At 44.5% G+C, this 16,534-nt stretch overlaps 1 protein-coding gene across 2 annotated transcripts in view; it reads left to right on the forward strand.

The window, feature by feature from the left end:
• Window positions 1–16,534, forward strand: part of AMOT (angiomotin) — a 96,571-nt gene that overhangs the window by 10,098 nt on the left and 69,939 nt on the right. Inside the window, exon 1 of one of the 2 annotated variants that reach the window (XM_019521515.1) lies at window positions 16,465–16,493. The exons of the other annotated variant lie outside the window; for it this stretch is intronic. The gene's annotated coding sequence lies outside the window, so the exon portion shown is untranslated. Of the gene's footprint in view, window positions 1–16,464; window positions 16,494–16,534 lie in introns of those variants that run through there. 2 annotated transcript variants of the gene reach the window in all.

Below are 16,534 nucleotides of genomic sequence, written 5' to 3' on the forward strand. Positions count from 1 at the left end.
CATCTCGATGTTCCTTTAATCACTGCCCCCACAGTGGGCTCCAGAATCCTCCTATTGAACCCCGCCTAGATTCTTCTTCCTCAGGTGGCCTCTTCCACCGTCATACCGAGCAGCATAGCTCCGAGCTGGTTCCCCTTTGGGTACAGTCCCCCACCAAGACCTTCGGCTCATCCAGCCCTGGCCTGCCTCCAGGCCAGTCGGGACCCCAGGCCTACAGCTCTTGGGCATCCCTCATGGTGGGCCCCTGGCCCTTCGACCCTTCTGGTCCTCGCCCCAGCATGGGCCAGTCAGGGGAAACTCAGACAGGCCTGAGTCTATGGCCCTTTTCTCATTCTCTGAGGGTCCACCCTCTGGGCCCTCCAAAACAAGGGGTAACCCACCCAGTTGTGGGGGCTAAGGGCTGAGGCGCCCCAACCTGCCTTTCACCGGGGTGGTAACTGGCCTGGCATTTCCTGGGGGCTCCCACGCCACTGGGAGCCCCACCAGGCCACCCACTCCTGGCAAAGTATAGTTTTAGGTCATACTCAGGACAAGGAGCCTCCTTACCACCCCCTACCTCCAGATGACACCAGCAGCCCTTTGGCCAGGCAGTGTTGTTGTCTGGCCCCGAGCAGCAGAACTGCCTTGTTTATGTGGGTGGTCCTGAATCTAAAATGTCTGCTCTTATTAGGCACCTGGCGGCTGCCAGCTCCAGGCCCTTAAAGTGGCAGGCGCACACAGTATCCTGCAACAGAGACCAAAGATTTGGCCCTAAATTGTCAGGTTCAGACTCTCAGTGTCAACTCCCAAATAATTATTGGCTGGATCTTGTAAGATTCTAGCTTCCGTCAAGACTGTATGGAAAAAGTAGGGAGGAAACCTTCTGATTTGATTTTGATTCTACCTAATGATAATGGTAATGATAATGACAAGAATAAGTAAAGTAGGAGATGATAATTTAAACCCTCTAGTTATTTTATAGGAATTAATCATCTGCAGGTCTCTAAACTCTTTCCAGGAGATAGGTGTATTATTATCCCCATTACAGATGCCTCTCTCAGTCACAGTCCACAACTAATTAAAGCTATAACCTTGGTGCTGAGAACTGGCGTAGAAAACCTCGTGAGGAAACAAAGGAAGGGGAAAAGAAAAGAAATGAGATGAGGGGTCTGAATGAATTTCAGAATAACAAAGAGGGAAGAGATGTGATGGAAGGAGATGGGAAAAACCATTGCTGGCTATTTGGGAAAGATTGTGGGTTTACAGTCATACCAACCATGGCTGTAGAATTGTGCTGGAGGACATACTTGGTTCATCTACACGTGCACATTTACTGCGCAGTAACCAAAATTACTGCTTAGTATGGGTGCACTGCTACACATGCATGCCTCTACTGCACAGTAAAAAAGGCGACTTACACCAGCTTGAACGTATATTTGATATCTGCATCATGCAGGTATCAAATTTACACCCGATTAATTACTGCACAGTAATGCACATGTAGATGTTTTACTGTGCAGTCCCAAGTCAGTCCACACATAACGTTAATGTGCTTTAATGCCTGTATGTGTAGACACCGGCCTATTCCCACTTACTGTGCAGTAAATTTAAGCTGGTGTAAATGTACATGTAGACATGCCCAGTGTGTCACCAAATGGGACAGCAAGAGGCAGGAAGAGAATTCTTGGACAGTTCCCACTTCGAAGCCTTCAGTTTTCCACAGCATATCTGCAGAGAGCTCACTTCTTCCCTCCTACCCTATTTTCTTTCATTTGCCAGTGTTTGGAGAGAGGAAGGAGGTGAGGCACTGTTGGGTTTTCTTATTAACTTAATCTGTGGGAAGCCCTCTATAAATCATGGAATTTCCTAGTCTTGCTAGGAGCTAGATATTTGTACAGTGCAATCAAATGAAAGATCCAGGTTACCAGTCCTTTGACAGAAAGACCGTTATTCTGCTCTTGTGACTCTTAAGTGTGTCTGCCTTTGAAGTCTGAGGCTTAAGAGTCTGCATTAATGATCAAGGGACAGAGCTGAATACCAAATTCGTATCTTGCTAAGGCAAGGATACATGTATGAATGGGGAAAGAGGGGTATCGGGGCATGCGGCACGTAGAGCTCAGCTAATAGAACAGAGAAGCATTTGAACTCTTTCTGGTAAGTTTTCCACACTGGTGGCCAAATTCTTTTCAAAATCTCGGAGTTTAGCACTTTTTTTTTTGGACCCTAGCTCTGTACATTGTAACAATCTCTTCTTGTACATTACTATGTTTCTGAGCATCAGTTGCTCAAAAAACATGGAACCTCGTGTTTGAAATCAGAGTTCTTTGTTGAATAGTAGGAATTTACTCTGGCTTCCTATACAGAAGTCTTCGTTGCCTACAGGGTTGGGCAACATGGTCTTTGTCATATGACTGCCATTCTCCACCTAAGACTTAACTTAATTTCCCTGGTGGTTGTCTGGTGAAAAACTGCTATGGCGTTCTGTATAAAGTATTATCGTCAGAATGAGCTTCTCCAGAACAACAGCTTCCGAAATTGACTGTATGTAGAATATTACTGATTATTATTGCCCTGCTAATTATTAATCACCATTAGAATTTATTTGTTCTTGGTAGTACACATTTTCATTAATTTATATCTATGAAAACCTGTCCGCCTAGCTGTCTGCTGGGCCATCTCCTAAATTAAAATACACAATTGTGACTACAGCATATGGGCATGCTTACCTCAACTTGGGTGCGTCTACACAAGATGCTACAGTGATATAGTGACACACTACGGTGACATAGTGTCAGCGGGCACAGACTGTGACGCTGCAGCTATATCGCTGTAGTAACGTGCTCCCTCGCTATAATGCATTGCTACAGCGACATAGCAGCTAAAAATAACTGCGCCACTGGCACGGTGCAGAAGGTACTAAAAGAAGTACTAAAAAATGGCGCAGTAACAATGGTGCCATGGGGGCATGTGTAAATACGCCCCTTGATGCACAAATATTCATCTCTAACTACAATAAAAGTAGACCCAGACTCATATGGCCCTCAGTCCATCCTCTCATCATCTTCTGCCAGCTCTTCTGGCTGCTTCATCCAATAGCTATCCTTATTGGATTAAGAAATAAATCATTAAGCCTTCAGTCAGGTTATACAGGGTCAGGTTGTTGTTGCTGGGTTTTTTTCTTTTTAAAGAAAAGGAAATAAAAAAAGACCAAGGATGGATTTTCAAGTAACCCAAAATCTAAACCAGGTTTTCAAGAATTTCTCTCTCACATAGGCATCTTAGTGAGGATCAGAATCCAGCAGCTCTCACTGTGACATTTATAGCATATTGGGTGTGTCTACATGTGCAAATGCTACAGGGTGGGCTTACTCTAGAGTAAGCCCACCCTGGGCAGGAGGGGATTTGGGAGCAGATTTGCTATTCCTGCCATGTACAGGGATTCAGGAGCAAATTTGCTACTCATGGCAGCATTCTGCTCTCTCTTCCTCCAGCCCTGCACTGGTCCCCTGTAGCAGCAGCTCTAGGGGGAGCTCTAGGCAGGAAGCACTGGTTCCCTGTAGCAGTCAGGGGGAGCTCTGGCAGGAAGCATGGAGCCAGGAGACAGCTGGGCTGGGAGATTGCTCCTTGCCCCCAGGAACTGCCTGGTGCTGGGGTGGGCTTCAGTGGCAGAGCTCAGGCAGGGACCATGTCCCCCTGCCCCAGCAGCAGGGAGCTCCCAGCCCTGGCTCCCCGATCAAGGGCAGGGGACTTGGAAAGAGCTGCAGGGGAGGGACAGGTCCCAACTGCAGGGATTCCCAGTCCAGCAGGGGGCTTGCTGCTAGGTGCCCCACTGTCAGATCGGGACAGGGGGCTGGGACCTGCCCCTCCCCCACAGCTCTTTCTAAGCCTTGTGCTTTGATCACCTGATTGGGGCAAAGAGCTGGGACCTGCCCCTGACTGGGACAGTTCCTGGCCAGCCCTTAGATGCACAGAGAAGACTGCATGTGCAGTCCGGTGCTGGCTGGGGACTGTCCAAACTAGGACAGTCCCCAGCCAGCTCCAGCTGCATGTGCAGACTTCCCTGTGCAGCCTAAGGCTGGCCGGGAGTGGTCCCCATCAGTGGCGGGTCCCAGCCAGCTACAGGCTGGGCAGGGAACACTCTCCATGCAGGGAGCTCCCAGCCCCCACTACCTGATCATGGAACAGGGTCTGGGAGACTGTTCCTAACTGATCATGGTCACAGAGCACTCCTGCAATTGCATCCTGGAGCTGGGGCTGGGAACAATGTCCCAGCCCCCGTTCCATGATTAGGATCACGGAGCAGGGGCTGGGAGCTCCGTGCTGTTAGGGCAGGGGGACACTGTCCCCGACAGAGCTCCAGTGGCAGAGCCTGCCCTGGCAGCAGGCAGCTCCTAGGGGAAGGGAGCAAATCTCCCACCCCCTGCTGCCCCACTGACGGGCAGCAAATTTGCTCCTGGTTGGCTGTCTTCATGTGTCGTACTGTGCAGTAATTATTTGGCAGTTAATTTGCTACTTGGATTTGGAGATAGTAAATTAACTGCTGAGTAGAGCAAATTACTGTGCAGTAAAGGTCAGCATGTGTAGATGACGATGCTTACTGTGCAGTAATTAGCTCTACAGTGCAGAGATGTGCCCATTGGCTACCAAAATTCCAGATGAGGCACTGGGGAATTTGTTCTACTGCTCTAGCTGGGGCAGATGTATTGCAGATGTGAAACTGGGTGTCTTGAGTATACTGAGCAAATTGTGTGTCCTGGTATTGTGCTTTTCTGCTGGCCTCACATACACCAATTTAGACCCTAACAAGAGAGAGCCCTTGAGACAGAGGCCCAGGGGAGATCACACACTGGTAAAATCTCTGGCAGGAGGTCTGTAGTAGTGCCTTGAGTGTTGCTAGGATCAATAGAGCTGAATGATTATAACCCAGGCATTTTTTTAAAAACAATGATTTTTAGGCATACACACTGCTAAGACCGTCGACTAATATCTGTGGAGCCCTTAGAGATCTGGGGAATCAAACATGTTATGTAAGGATCTGATCTAAAGCCCACTGAATTCATCAAAAGATTTCCAGTCTTGATACTCTGTGTTCAGGAAATTAAAAACCCAAACCAAGCCATTTGAAAGCAGTTTGATGTGTATTTAGTTTCCATTACCTAACATAAGTACAGCATCTTTCTATTACCATACTGAAAAAAAGAAAAAGAAACTGAAGAACAAAAAGGTACCTTTGCAAAATAATAAAGGGGAAACAAACTGGCTGAAGCCAGGAAACTCAATCCTAAACTAATGAATGCTCTGTCCTTAACTCACATTGTGTCTTTTGTTTTCCACTCATGAGCTGCACACAGATTCGGTTTGTCTGTTTTAACTCTTTTGAGGCCTGCTTTATACAGGTTTTCTTTTTTCTTTTTTTTTTACTGGCATAGCTCAATCAGGGGTGTGATTTTTACTGAGGTAGTTACACTGGTACAATCTCTAATGTGGATGCACCTATATCAATGTAAATGTATGAACTGCTTTTTGTTGCCTTCTTGTATGATAAAGTAACAGTGTATGGGGTATGTTGTTTCATTTAAACTGTACTTTTACATTTAAAATGATAGTGTAACACACCGTGTGTGTATACAAAGCTTGTATATAACATCTGGAAAATGAGGCGCCACGGATATGCTACTGTTGTAGCTCCGTGGTGGAAGCTGTAGTGTAGACAGCATTTTAGCCTACATTTTGATTGCAATACCAGTGACTAGGCTATGGTAGCACTGTGCACATGCTAAGGCTACAGTTGGAAATGTGGAGAAAAAACACTGCAGTATAGACATGCCTAGAAGCTGCTGCTGTTTTTACGAAAACAGCACTGATATTGATGGAGCACCAGGGTATAAATTGGAAGGTTCAGGGTCATGGCATATCTACTCTCTCAATTTCTATCTAGATGTGGAAGACAGGCAAAGTACCGGAGTATTGGAACAGGGCCAACATAGTGCCTCTCTGAAAAAAACCCACAAAACAAAACAGAGGACCTTGGGAACTATAGACTGGTCAGCTTCACCTTGATACACAGGAAGTTACTGGAGCATATCATAAGGAAGTCCATGTGCAAGCATCTGGAGGAGGAAAGGCTGATCATGAGCAACCAGCATGGATTTACTAAGAACAAATTGTGCCAAACAAACTTGATCTCTTTCTTAAACGGGAACTACTGGGGTGGATGAAGGGAATGCTGTGGATATAGTGTATCTGGACTTCATCAAGGCTTGAATTTTGATCTTCTCACAATCAAATTGGAGAAGTGTGGGCTGGAAGTTAGATAAAACAATTGGTTTGACTGCCACAAGCGAAGGGTAATTATAAATGGATCCAGGTCAGTATGGATCCATACAGGCAGGAGGTTTCAAGTAGAGTCCCATGGGGATTTGTCCAGGGCTCAGTACTGTTCAACATATTTATCAATAATTTTGATCTTGGAATAGAGAGCTCTTCAGCAAATTTGCAGGTGACATGAAACTGCAAGGACTGCAAATGTATCGGAGGACAGGAATGCAATTCAGAAGGATCTTGACAGATTGAAAAGCTAGGCTAACGGGAGCTAACAGGATGATGTTCAGTTCTGACAAATGCAAGGTGCAGTACCTCAGGAAGAATAATCAATGACACAAAAACAAACCAAGTGACACTCGGCTAGATGGCAGCAGTGTACAGAAGGATGTAGGAGTCTAGGTAGCTCACAGACTCGATATGAGTTTGCAGTGTTATGCAGCTGCACAAAGGCAAATATGGTTTTCGGATGCATCAATACAACAGTTAGGTGCAAGGCATAGGAAGTGATAGTGCCTTTTTACTTGACATCAGTTAGGCCTCATCTAGCATATTGTGTGTAGTTTTAGGCTCCACATTTTAAAGAGGACATGGAGAAGTTAGAGTCCAGAGGTGGGCAACAAATATAAAGGGCTGGGAAGACGAGTTATATGAGGAAAGATTGAAGGAAACAGGCATGTTCATCTTGCAGAAAAGGCCCTTAAAAGGGGACATGATAGCACTCTTCAAATATTGGAAGGGCTGTCATAAAGAAGAGGGGAAAAACCCTTTTCTCTCTTGCTGCAGAGAGCAGAATGCAGACCAATGGCTTGAAGTTGCAGCAAAATAGGTTTAGATTGGGTATCAGGAAAAACTTCTCCACTGTCAGAACAGAGAGGCAGTGGAACAGACTGCCAAGGGAAGTTGTGGACTCTCTGTCACTACAAATGTTTGAGACAAGCATTTGGTCAGGGATGATCTAGGAGTGCTGCTGTCTGTGTTCCTCTATGCTTATTTCCCATGCTTCTGGGCTTTGCTGGTTGCCATGTAGGGCTTGGAAGGAAACTCTTCCCCATCCTGCTGCTTTGCATCAGCATTTTTTTTTAAATCTGTCTCAGAAGCATTGGAAATTGGCTGCAGCCAAGGCTGGGGATTTTGTCTGGGGTCTGACAGTGCTCCTAACTTAAACCCAAAAGTTCTTGGTTAGAGGGTCTTGTCTGTCTGTTCAGGGTCAGACAGATCACCATGTTTGGTGTTAAGAAGGAATTTCACCCCATTGTCAGATTAGTAGAGAGAGAGAGAGTGTGTGTGCGTGGGTGTGGGGCGGGGGGATTGCCTTATTCTGCAGCAGAGGGCATGTTCCTTGGATCTCTCAAGCTTATCATAACCCCCAATGGCAGCAGGACATTGGTCACCGTTGTCCCTGTTTTACCTGTGGCAGGTTAGTGTTGTGTTTTGTGGTTGCGTCAGGGTTGACTGTAGTTTTACTAGTGGGTTGGACAATGGATTTGTATAGGTTAGTATGGATAGGGATGATCCTGCCTCTGGCAGGGGGTTGGACTAGATGATGTCTGGAGGTCCTTTCCACCCCTACTTCTCTGTGATTCTAGACTATTTAGTAGCAACACAAGGGTTTTTTCTACAGTAAACAGTGAAGAGATTGCCACCTAAAATAATGACATTTATTTCTGTGTGGTTCAAATGATAAAAGATGGTTTCTGAGTGGGCAAAGACGCTGATAATAAGGGCCAGCTATAGTCATGTCTCCTCTTAAAAGTGACTGGTATGTTTGAAGGGGTGTAGGTTGTAGTCATGTTGGTCTAAGGACATAGGCAGGCAAGGTTCTTTGGGTGAATCTGGTATCTTTTATTAGACCAATTTAAATAGTTTATGTTTGAAAGAATTTAACTAGCTGTTTGATAAGTTGAAATGAATCAAATATGTATCCCATTTAAAATGAAAATGGCATTTTCTTTTTAAAAGATAATTCATTTTGTTTCTTCTGCTTCTTACTGGTTTATTCAACTGGTATTGCCAGCAGAGTGTGCTGGTGTCCTTTCACAACCTGGAGCCTGCCTCTGAAAAGGACTGGGAAAATGTGATCATCATACTTTGTTTAGGGTTGTTGCTTGTAGCATGTTGGTCTAAGGACATAGGCAGGCAAGCTTCTTTGGATGGATGTGATATCTTTTATTAGACCAACTAGTTAATTAACTAATTAGTTGGTCTAATAAAAGACATCACATCTACCCAACCTTCTCCGCCTGTCCCACTTCGTTATAATTGTTATTGTTTAGGAATACAGTTGTCTGACAGTTACTGGCCTGTTATCTCTAATTGCCATTTATCTTCTTTGAAATTCCGTTAAAGAAAACATGTAATTATTATTCTAAAAGTAATCCATTTGTTTAAAAAATGGTGCCAGTCATGTTTTTTGCTTTTTCTATGTAACTTTACATGGTTTGTCTCTAGCGCAGGTTATCTACATTTTTAGATAATGTATTCTACTTCACTGCTGCTTCTTAATTTTGTGTTCAAAGAATCAGTTTAACATGCAGCACACCTATTGATTGGATCTGGCCCCGAGTCTATAATTAGTTCATCTTGGGTACAAGGGTTATTTTAGAACTGAAGTTATATTTGAACCTATGCTTGGGAATAGGATACAAAATTTAATTAGGTCTTTTCCAACTCTCAAGTCTATGATTCTGACCCCATTTTAAAATTTGGTCTGCAAAGGAAAGGATTTAAATACAAATGGACTCATGCTTTCTTTTCTTCTTCTTTTTAAAGATTTAGTCAAAAGGCATTAAGGCAGACTTGTTTTTTTCTATTTTTGTCAGCAATTCAGTTTTTTCATTTTTGGTAGACTAAGGAATCCTGGGAATTAAGGAACGTCAAGTCTGGTCCTACTGGGGAACTACTAAAGGTGTTAGAACATATTCTAATGCAAGTTGTCCATCTTAGTGCCAACACTTTAGCAACGACTTCCTTTCTTTAAACTGTTCATTAGCTAAAGTTAGACAGCAGTTGACAACACTAACAACAAACAAGATTTAAAATCCTTTCCCCTCTCACTTGGTGAACTTTTATTCTCTTGTGGTTTCATTATTAAGTTCGTTTTCCAATCATTGTAGATTCCACAGAGACTTCCATTTGGTTCTGAGGTCACTGCAACCAGTGGTTTGTGGGATGATACGTGGGCCTGGCGACAGAGCACTCCTTGACTCAACTTTCTGTGGCACTTGCTCTTGATAGCTTCCCACAAGTACAGTAGTTCAGTAGCATAACACACTCCACTGATGGTCTTTCCTGTTGAAAAGTAGTCAGTCATGATTGATAACCCCTTTCCTTCCCCTCTCCCCTTCCTGTAATTGGCTAAGACCTTACTGATGCTCATCTTCTTGAATTTCTTGGGATGTCTACCATGTGCCCTGCTGTTGGTCTCAGGCTCAAAGTGGTGAACCTATGTCCTGTCACAAGACTGCTCGTGATTTTTTTTCCAAGTTTGCTTGAAGTTGCCCTGGGCACCCACCTTGGTGATGCAACTCTCATGCCCAAGTCTTCACTAAGGATAGTGTGCACTAACTGTCCCTTACTTGCACTTGTCCATTCTTCTAGTATCATTCAGCACCATCTTGCGGACTGCATCAGCTTGTTTTGGTGCGGTGGTCTCTGCTGTGTCCTGACCTTGACAGACCCTTGGCCAAGAATCTCACTCATTTAAAATTCAGCTGTCCAGTTTGTTACTGTTATGTACAAAGGGATATCTTTCCCCATTACTTCCACTGTTGATGGGTTTGCTTTGGGGTCAAGTCTTTCTTATGGACTGACCTGAGCACTACTCTCATTTTGTTCTTCACATAAAATTTGAAAAAAAGGAGATTGCTTCACTTTAACGTGTCCTTGCGCAGCTTCTATAAGCAGAAAATGTCTGCTAGTGAGAAACGCATCACAAGATATGTACTGATATGGGAAATCTGTTGGGCCCTAACATATAACTCAGTAGGTCAGACCAGATACTTTAACACTCCCTGCTATTCAGGCAAACTTCCTGGGCATGGATAGGGAATGGATGCACCCAGATAGCAGCCGATGCATTTAATTTAATTTTCTGTAGCTAATGCTGATAAACAGCAGCTGACTATGAGACCTATGTCAGAAATGCTCTGTCGAAGGGAAACTGAGCTCACTCATTCTAGAACATCCCTTTCAGACTGTAGCCGAGGAGTGATTTATGTGAGGAACATAGTCACTCGTTTTATTTTCCATTTTCAATGGGGTATCGGGACCCCGTTGTTTCCACCAAGGCTCAAGAGTCTTTTGTAGTGGGCTGGGAACTGGGTTAAAGAACCACGTGTAAGCCGAGTTCAGCTTAGTAAGGACATAGTGTAGCGCAGACTTTTTAAAATCTGTGTGCTCCTGCCTATGCTAGCTTGCCGAACCCAGAGTTTGCTAGAACCATATTATTTAATTCAGTGTAAACCCCAGCATAAATAGGGCCTCAGTAATTATGTACCCCACAGCAGTTGGCTAAGTTATGTTCTCGTTAATTTTTTATTGTGTAGAATTAGCAGGCTAATAAACTGGTGTAGAAAGATATCACAAGTACTTAGAGAGGGGAAAGTAACTCATAATTTATGTCTATTCTGAAACACAAACATTTCCTTATAACCCCAAACATATTAGGTTTTCCACTGGAAAACTGATGCCTGTCTCATGAAAGCTTGCAGAAAAGGACAGTTTTCTTGTGATTTCCCAGTTGGTCTAATAAAAGGTATCATTTTGGAACTACAAGTTCTAGTTTTTTGTATGTCTATCTGTCTCATGAGGAATACTAGCCTGTTGCAGATAGCATTTACTTTTGCTGGCTCAGGTGGATTGACTTTTTTTTTTTAATACAATGCATTTTAACACCACCTTCATCCAAGGACAGCTTCTCGGGCCACGTCCAGACAAGTGCAGCCATGCGGTATGTGGCGCCACAGGCATGTCTGCGGTGCTGCATACCACATGTTCAGTTGTTCTCTGTGCTGCAAGGGAGCAGTGTAGAGGTTTTTTTTGACCCCTGGATATCTAGGGGTCAAAACACCCATGGGAATAAAAGCAGGGTGGTGCACACAGCATCAGCGTGTGCTGCCCAAAGCTGGAGCCTAGCTGGTCGAAGCCACACTCCACTGCCAGCCAGGCTCTGCACGGCAGGATCTCTGCTGCTGCAGCCTTAGGTGGTCGGTCCCTGGGATCCCAGGTAAGGCTGCTGGTCCCAACCTCACCTACCCCACCTGGGGTAACATGCTGCATGCCAGAGGACATGTGGCACAGGCATTCCCTGGGGATAACTAGTGGCAGCACAAGGTGCGCTGCTGCTAGTTTTCTCAGGGGAATCAAATATCCATGCACATCTGGATGCGGCCTCGGGGCTTTCTTTGTGTATTGTGATCCACTAGATACAACACAGCAAGTTTCCTGAATTCTAATACTGGCTCAACCCACTTAATTTCTTCTTTGTCAGCAAGGTTTACATCAAGGCTTCTGCTGTTGGGCTGGAAAAAATGCTTTTCCCCCTGGAGGCATCATTTGGCTCTTTTGTTCACCTTGCCTTCTTCTGAAGTTCTGGACATTGGTCACAGCTAGAGATAGAAGATTGGCTGAGGTATGCTGATGATCCTGCTCATACTTAAAATCTCTCAGACACCTAGCTGGTGGGTCTTGCTCCCATGCTGAGGGTCAAAGCAACTACCTGATCTGGGGTCAGGAAGGAGTTTTTCCCCCCTCCTCAGGTCATTTTTTTGACTTCCTTGGAAACATGGGGTACGGTCCTTTTCCTAGGATCCTCCTAGCACATGTTAACCTAACAAATCCCTGCAGTTTAAAGGGCAGTGTCTTTGTCTACCCTGCTCACTACTCCCCTCTGCATTGCAGAAATGTTTGTTAGCAGGGTTCTTTGTGGCTGTGGTACGAGGGGAGTCAAAGTGGGTGAACACAGGGGCCTGGACTAGATGTCCAAGGAGGCCTCTTCTAGGTTGGCATTCTTCCTACCAGATAGATGTAGTGACCTCAGTCAAACTACTTCACTTGGCTGCACAGATCCCTTCTTGGTACAGTGGCAATGATGATTTTTATCTAGCTTTGTTTTTATTCTTATTTGTAGATCCCCAAGGCACAAAGCTATTATAATTCTTCTTGTACCTACTGTACGTTCCCCCTGGATAGCGCACTCAGGATTATTGATTCAGTTATGTGATAAGAGTAAGGACAAGGAAGTAGCCTCTGTCTTCCTGTTCCTTGGTTCCTGTACATTTGTGACATTTCTTAGCTTCAGCATCTTTTCTTGTTCTTTTCTATATTGATTCTTTTAATAGCAGGTTATTATTATGGTTTGTATGGGATGGTTTGGCTAGGGCTGATCCTGCCTCAGGCAGGGGGTTGGACTAGATGGCCTCTGGAGGTCCCTTCCTGCCCTACTTCTCTATGAACCTATGATTATATCATTCAATGTACAGCTTCCACCGATTTCTGGAAATTCATACATTGCTGAATGAAATAAAGATACTGGTGGCCAGAGCCTTCTTTGGTTGCTTTGTTCTGGTCAGTCAGTACCTGGTGATGGACATCCCAAGCCTGGGAGAGTGCCTGGATGTGGAAAAGGCAGTATAGCCACCCACTCCAGCAGCCTCCAGTGCCAAGGGTGGGTAGAGGACATGGTCAGAGTGCTGCAGTGATGTTTAGTCTCTGTTGGTATAAAGGCCTCTGGGGCCATAGCCAACAGTATATTTTCTGTGCTGGGGTGGAGCTTGTGTGGAACTGGCTTGTGGATCAAAGATCTGCAGACATTCATTTACATCCCCTCAAAGACCATAAGACTAGGCCGGGACTGTGATCCATGTAGTGGAGCAGCTTTCTGAACTCTAGCTGCAGAGAAGGAAAGATAGCAAGGCTGCAGTGATTACTGAAGGAAGAAACCGTAAAAGGAGGAATTTTAAAGAATGCAAAAGGCAGCCACTCCAAAATCGTAGGTGGAGGGATTCCAGTTTACTCCAACACTCTTTTAGGAGGAGGACAGGGTAGAGATTTATTTTCCCACTTCCAAATTGTTTCCACAGTGATATTTATCTTCTGTCTTTAGTGCATTTAATGTAACCTTTGCATGATTGCATAACTTGGCCTGAAAATGCTGCAGTGGCTGTTAAGAACCCCTTTCTTGTGCTGTTTCCTGAATTCCCACATTGTAGCATGATCTATGTATGGAAAACTGCTGGCTTCCTTTATCTGGCAGTGGGTTTGCCAGGGTGGTGCTTCAGTTTGAGTACTGAGCTGGGTGGGAACGTGAGGGAAGAGAGGATGCAAAGGAAGAGCATTTTATAAAGGGAATTTGGATTTCATACATCTGTCTTTGCTATTTTCCTGTTCAGATAAAGCTGTTATCTCTGATTGCATGGTTTGAGTGTGAGCTGCACTGGTGTTTTTTAGAATAAACAGAGGAACAGGACTTGAGGTTAACATGCCTCAAGCAAGGCTAAACATTTGTCGGAGTGAAAATTAAGTCGCATTTTTTCTTTGCTCAGGATCTTCCCATCATCACCTTTTGGCGACACAAGCAGGAGACAGGGTATGTGGTGGGGTCATTTATTTTAAAAATCTTTATATTAATCTAACTGTAGCTATATATTTCCAATGCACCCCTTGCTGTACCATCTAGCAAACTTGCTTTGTCTAGTTTTTTACATTTGCATACTGTAACGGCATGGGATTTTTAATGAATTGTTTCCATGTGTTTCCCTGTTTGTTTTTCTGAAATTTTCTATGAAATGAATTTCAATTACAAGGGAGATAAATAGTCTATTTCTACATGCATGCATTTGGGATTTCTGGGGGGTTTGCTTAGTCTTTCTGAAATTGCTTCCAGATTTTTTAAATTGTAGATTTCTGAATATTTGTAAAGAACTGTCTTCTGCACAAAGCAACTGAAAGATGCAGAGTCAAATCTTGTGAGGAATCCCACTGAACTGACTGCACTGGGCGAAGCTCAGGATTTGACCTCAGGCCAATAGGAACTGAAGACTAGAGAACACATGAAAAGGAACATAACTTTGTATGATCAGGCCCAAAAGTTGAGACTATTGCAGGGTGTTAACGTTTTGTATGACATGGGCTGAAAATACAAAGGGGTGGGGGTGGGGAGGAGATAAAATGCTGTGGTGCATGGACTTCTTGCCTCTTATTTTTCATTGTTGTCATTCTTTAAATTGCAAGTTAGTGAAAAGAGCCGGTCACAAACTAAACACCATCACTCCAGTAATCTCCATCCTACTTTCACAGACAATGAAATGAGTTCACCCAGAGGAGATTTTGCAAACAAAGGATTAGAGAGTTATTGTATGTAGATGTGGGGTGAGGAGCTGAATTGAGAGACCACAAGGTAATATTATTTGTACATAAATGGGTCCTGCTGAAGGAGGACCCATGTGAGAAAAGAAGCCATGTTGTCATCACCCGGCCTTGTTTAGCCTTAGGATTTGCCTTGATTACAGCCCTAAGTGCAGGATAAGACAAAACCGTTGGTACTACTGGAGCCAACCCTACTTTCAAGCTCTGCACCAGCGCAAAGAACAGTTTCCCTGTCTATGCTTGAGGTTTGGACCGCTGCAAGCTCGTACCAGTGGCATTACACATTCTGAAGTGTTCAGAAATCATTGGCCAGACTTCCCCAAAATAGCCAGCTTTGATTGAACTGCAGGAGGTGGCAGCACCACAAAGATGTGCTGAAGTCTAAAGAAGACCTTCAGTGCCTCCTGTTCTCAGCTGGACGTTTCAGGTGCAATCCTGGAGGACAATAGCACCTGCAGGTGTTCAGCACTATGTAGGACAGGCCCATATTTGATGATTTGCTTTTACTTTTAAAATAAAATCATCTTATTTAAAGGGGCTTGTCCTTAAGTGCCCTGTTAAAATGCATTTATTTAGTCATCTTCTATTTTTGCCCCGCTTTCAATTATTTTTAGCATTTGGCCAGCAAAAATAATGAGTCAGAACTTTAACTGATGTAAACTTGATGGAGTCTCACATAGCTGGCATAGACTGGGTTTGATGTTTTTTAAATCTTGGAGCCCTAACCTGAAAACATCCCCGGGGGCTAATTTACTCAAGTGACTGACTTGCTGCTTCTCCTGGTGCTCTGACTCTAGCACTGATGCCCTGATAAATCAGGCCAAAGAAACCTGGATCACTATGCATAGATTAATAACCGTGAGTAAGTGTTGCACAGATCCATGTTGCATCACAGGAGCCTCTGCTACCTCATGTGAGTGTTAATACTTATAAAAGTTCATTCGATGAAAGGTGATACCCAATATGTATTTATATAGAGAATAGCTATTGTATGGTATAAGTAAATGAATATGTTCTTTATATTTTTAATGAGCATAGATATTGCTCATATACGCACACATTGCATATGCATAGATGCATGTGTGTATGTTTATATGTGCATGCGGGTATTTGTGTGCATGCATGTGCATGCATGTTTATATATGTGCATGCATAATCATGCTTGTACATACGTGTGTGTGCGTGCATGCACGTGTGGGTGTGTATATACACGTGTAGGTGTGTGTGTGTGTGTGTGTGTGTGAGAGAGAGAGAGTGTGTGTGTGTAATTGGCTAACGTATTTTTTGTAACCTAGCTGCGTTCCCCTCCTCACCCCTATCCCTCTCATGTGAGTCCCTTGCTCGGGCGATCTGTATTTCCCTACTGGTTTTGTCATCTTTTTGGATTCATAACTCCTAACATCTACTAATAAAATGCAGTCTTTTTTTAAAAAAAATTTCCCCTGGATTCCAAGCCAAATTAGCCAAATCAAATTCCAAATCCCTGAGTCAGTCCAGACCCATAAGCGGCCTTATTACTGGCAAACATCCTCCAGCCCCATTTGGGGCTTCAGATGTTCCCAAATCCCTTGGCGGGCATCCCGCATACAGGCCCCAGCCCAGAGGCATCGGGATGCCCCGAGTTCCGCTTGCCCTCAGCCATTTGGCCGCAGGAGCAAGCCAGGGAGGAGCTTTCCCTTTGCATGAAGCGGGCACAAAGCCAAGACCGCCCCAGCCCCGCAGCGAGCGGCAGGCTCACCGCCCAGGACCTGGGCAGGCGCTGCTGGGTGCCGCAGAGCGGGCTTCCCCGGCGCGACCAGGCGGCGGGCGGCCCGAGCCCGCACGAGGTGCGTGTGGCACATCTGCCCTCTCAGATGTAAAACCTCCA

This window comes from Gavialis gangeticus, unplaced genomic scaffold (assembly GCF_001723915.1).
Source record: "Gavialis gangeticus isolate Ggan-Ray unplaced genomic scaffold, GavGan_comp1, whole genome shotgun sequence".
Taxonomy (NCBI): domain Eukaryota; kingdom Metazoa; phylum Chordata; order Crocodylia; family Gavialidae; genus Gavialis; species Gavialis gangeticus.